This window comes from Equus przewalskii, chromosome 11 (assembly GCF_037783145.1).
Source record: "Equus przewalskii isolate Varuska chromosome 11, EquPr2, whole genome shotgun sequence".
NCBI classification, from domain to species: Eukaryota; Metazoa; Chordata; class Mammalia; order Perissodactyla; family Equidae; genus Equus; species Equus przewalskii.
In genome coordinates, this window is record NC_091841.1 from 20994784 (window position 1) to 20999769 (window position 4986).

At 38.1% G+C, this 4986-nt stretch overlaps 1 pseudogene; it reads left to right on the plus strand.

Annotated features, from left to right (window-relative positions):
• Window positions 1-1418: 1418 nt before the first annotated feature.
• Window positions 1419-2339, plus strand: LOC139074597 (olfactory receptor 4D9-like; annotated as a pseudogene).
• The last annotated feature ends 2647 nt before the right edge of the window (window positions 2340-4986 follow it).

The following is a 4986-nucleotide window of genomic DNA, read 5'->3' on the forward strand; positions in this document are numbered from 1 at the left end:
ATTAAATTTCACTTTAAATGAAAGTCATTCTTTAGATGTGAGATTAAAATGACCACGTTAATTATTTTTAACATTCTACTGAAGGATGATGTACATACCTATGGAAAAATGTACGTAAGTGTATAGCTCAATGAATTTTCACACAAGCTGATCGTATATTTGTAACAAGCACCCAGATCAAGAAACAGAACATTATCAATGCCTCAAAAGCCTCCCTCATATTCCCTTTAGCTTTATATATTTCTTGTTCTTTATATTAAAAAAAAAAAGAGATTACACACTCTTTTGTGACTGGACTATTTGCCTCGACATTGTGTTTGTGAGATTCATTTATGTGGTTCATGCACTGTATGTGGATCATTCCCATTGCTCTATAGTATTGTGTGAATTTAACAATTTGTTTATCTTTTCTACTATTGGTGGGCATTTGTGTCATTTTCCATTTTGAGTCAATTACAAACAGTGCTACTATGAATATTCTAGCATATATATCTGGTCGATATGTACATATTACCTAGGAGGGAAATAGATTGTTCTTACAATGGATATATGTATACCTATATATATAACAATGCTAAGAGTTGAATTAACAATGTGTACATATCCATTCTAAGATGGATGATTAAATAGATACAAATATATCTACAGATAAAGATATAGATACATAATATTAGCAGATACCATCAAACAGCAATGTGGTTATGCCAATTTTACACACTCACTAGCAGACTAATGAAAGGTCCAATTGTTCCACATCTTCACCATCACTTGGTATTTTTCATCTTTTTCAGTTTAGCCATTTGGTACGTAGGTTGTAGTTTCTTGCTGTAATTTTAATAAGCATTTTCCTGATAATGAATGAAATTGAATTGGCATTTAAATATCCTCTTTTGTAAAGTTTTAGTTCATGTCTTTTTCCATTTTCCAGTTTGTTCATCTATCTTCTTTTTACTGATTTGTAGAAGTTCTTTATATATTTTGGGTGTGAATCTTCTCTCAGCTACATATATTGTAAATATCTTCCCATTTGTGGGTTATCTTTTAATTCTCATGATGGTGTCTATTGTGAACCAAAGTTCCTCATGTCAAACTTAGGCTTATTATTCACTACTTTGTGTCATATTTTAGAGTAAAAGTACAATTGAATAGGTTCACAGACCTGTCACCTGCATTTCAGTGGCCACAGTGATAGATAGAACCGACCTGTTTGGATGACTGAGTCAAAAACCTGGGTCCTCTTCCATCTACTGGAAGCATACAGAATTGCAGGCACAAACCATACATAGAAAACGAATTTCCTCCCCAGGAAAACACCAAACTCAAGTGACAGAAAAGATAGCAGTAGATTTCACAACACTTTCTTTAACTGCACTGTTATTTCTTGCAAAGATCTCCTTTCAAAAAGGATCTGTGACCAAATGGAGCAGGGAAATTATACCACAGTGAAAGAATTTATTTTCCTTGGAATTATGCAGTCTCAACAACTAAGCTGGGTCTTATTTGTCCTCTTGTTTTTGGTGTATGTGACAACTCTGATGGGAAACCTCCTCATCATGGTTACAGTTACCTGCGAATCTCACCTTCGCACTCCCATGTACTTCCTGCTCCACAGTCTATCTGTTCTTGACATCCACTTTTCCTCCATCACAGCTCCTTCTTCTATCAGAGAGAAAACCCATCTCCTTCAATGGCTGTGTCACTCAAATGTTCTTCTTCCACCTTCTGGGAGGTGTGGATGTTTTTTCTCTCTGTGATGGCATTTTATTGCTACATAGCCATCTCAAAACCCCTCTATCATATGACTGTCATTAGTAGGGGACAATGCACTAGCCTGATTGTGGCCTCCTGTGTGTGAGGCTTTGTCCACTCCATCATGCAGTTTTCCCTGTTGCTGCCCCCCCCCCATCTATGGATCCAAAGTTCTTGACACTTTCTACTGTGATGTCCCCCAGGTGCTCAAACCTACCTGCACTGACACCTTCACTCTGGAGCTCCTGATGATTTCTGATAATGGATAACTCAGCTGGTTTATATTCTTCTTTCTCCTCATATCCTACACAGTCATCCTGATGATACTGAGATCTCATACTGGAGAGGGCAGGAGGAAAGACATCTCCACCTGTACCTCACATATCACTGTGGTGACCCTGCACTTTGTGCCCTGCATCTATATCTATACCCGGATCTTCACTGCCTTCCCCACAGATACTGCCATTTCTTTCAACTTCACTATCATTTCTCCTTTGCTCAATCCTATGATCTACACCCTGAGAAATCAGGAAATGAAGTCAGCCATGAGGAAACCAAAGAAACAACTACGGCATTCAGAAAGGGTTTAAATTCTATAAGGATGAGACAACACTCAAATTTAAAGATAGATTTTAAATATCACTTTCTCAAAATGGCAAGAGATCAACTTAATGTGGAAAACAAATGGGCATCTATGGATACCATGGCATCTTAAAAGAGGCTGATCCTATAGTACGTGCTGGGGACCTATCGGTGATGCTATTTAAGGTGAAACCCATTCATGTCTTCCACTACCCACTTTCAATTATTCACCCCACAAATATTGACAGAACACATATTATATGCCTGAAAGTGGTAAGATTCAGACTGCTGCAGGAAGATTAAAGATAGTCACTGACCTACATGCATACTCCAAGATGCTTTAATGAAGATATGAACCAAGTGCTGTGGAAATATTGTAGGCACTTTACTTAAGAACTTCAGAAGACATTTGAGAGTAAGGGGATAAAGGCAGAGAGGGACAATCCAAGCAAAGAAATCACTATGTGCAGAGGGAGAGAATGGTATAAGTGTGTGCCACATTATGCGACAGTCAGTTCATTGTAGTCACGAGGTAGTACACTCATGAAGTCAATACCATTGAAAGAAAAGTTTGGAAAGAAGAACTCCTTCTGTGGTCTCCTGAGCAATGCAAATCCTTGATTTCTATTGGAGAGAGGATCCCCAAATCATTCCAAGACCATGGTTTCCTCTGGGGCAGAAGGAGGTAATGCTGTAAGTGGGAATATTCATAAAGAAGTAAGACTGATGAGTAGAGGCTGTGACAGCTCACCTGGACTGGTGAAAGCCTTAACCAAAGACAGGTGCTAGGCACTCCCTTGGGAAGCAACTGACTCCCAATTACATAGCAGAATTATCCCAATCACAGACTGGACAAGCCCAAATTTCTCATTGTTTCTGCTTTTTGATTTTGGGGGTTTTTTTCCCAGCTTTGTTGAGATATAATTGACATGTAACATTGTGTAAGTTTAAGGTGTACAACATGCTGATTTGATAAACATATATCAAAATATGATTACCACCATAGCATGAGTTACCACCTCCAGCACATCACACAATTAGCATTTCTTTTTCGTGGTTCTCATAGTCTCTCACATAAAGACCTCGAAACTTCTTTACACCTCATTAAAAGGAAAAGTAAGGGTAATAAAAGCATGAAGATTTAATCAACAAATCAGAATTTTCTAGTCTCTGCGAAATAAAAGGAATGAGAATGGTGCTAGGAGAAGGTTTATCTAATAATCCAGCTGGTATTTTGTGGCAATCCGTTGACTTTACTGTTCAATGTCTCCCATCATGATAAAGCTGAAGCCACAGAAGCTGGCACTCATGTATTAATCAGACACATCAATGCTGTGACAAAAATGTCCAAATTGAAGTTGTTAACCACAGTAAAAGTTTATTTACTGCTCATGTCACCAACTAATGCTGGTCTTCAGAAAGAGCTATTGCATGCAATAATTAGGAGCAACAGGATCTTTTTCTTCCATCCTGGACTCCAGCTCTCTCTAAATCCTCAGAAACCTCTCCATTCATCCAGAAAATGGAGAAAAGGAAAGAGGATTGAGAATTATGGGGAGAAGGGGGAGGGTAGTTATAGGGCATTCTGAAAGTAATGTGTATCACTTTTGAACCACATTCCGTAGGACAGCTCGTAGTCATATGGCCTCAACTGACTGCAAGGGAGCCTGGAGAATGTAATCCTACTCTGTTCCCAGTAAAAAGAGGAGAACATGAATAATGATGAACTCCAGTGATCTCTTCCACATATGTGACTCATTACTAAGAAATAACAATTGGATTACATGACAAAGACTAAGACTTTGTCTCTAAAAGGATTCTCTTAACACCTAGAAATGTTTGCTGGAAGTACTACTGGAACCTTGGAATTCACAGAGAACCAAACTGAAATGAAGAAGATATGAAGAAAGGAAACTTAATTGAAAGGAAGGGAAAGGTGATCAAGGTAAGCCTGGGAAATAGGATGATAATAGGATAGAAGGTCAGGACCCAAAATATAGAACGCTGGAGGAGAGTGTCCAAAGAAGACTCATCAAGAAGACAAGCTTCACTTATCCTCATACTTTCTACAAGCTAGTTATAAACCAATATTTAATCATGCAGAAGCTCCTGTAGAGATGAGTGTCATCTTCTTTGTTGATTGCTCCTTCATGTGCTCTACTTTATGTCTATCACTGAAACATTTTCTGGATTATTTTCTAATATTAGACATACTTCCCCAAGCATAAAATTAAATAAAGACATACATTTGTCTTCAGCTGTATCCATCTGCAGACCAAATGACTATTTACTGCCTGGCTACATGTTTCCTCTGGCATCACTGTTCTTCAAATCCTCCCTACTTTTCACATTGATGCCTTTTTCTTATCTCTCTGTTGACTTCACCTCAAGCAAAACCTTTGTGACTAGGCGGAATTTTAAGCAACCAATGATCTATACAATCAGAGTTTATGTTCCCAAGTATAGGACGTACAAATGACAGAAACCCAGCAAAAGCTGCCCAGGAAGCTGCCTTGGACTGTTTACACAGGCAAAACAATCTGATCACACACAGTGATAAAAAGCATGGAATTCAGGACAACACCATTAAATTTACTTCTCTTGCAACATGACACCAAGTAATTATTTGGATTAATCTATATTTTTCTCCAGGTG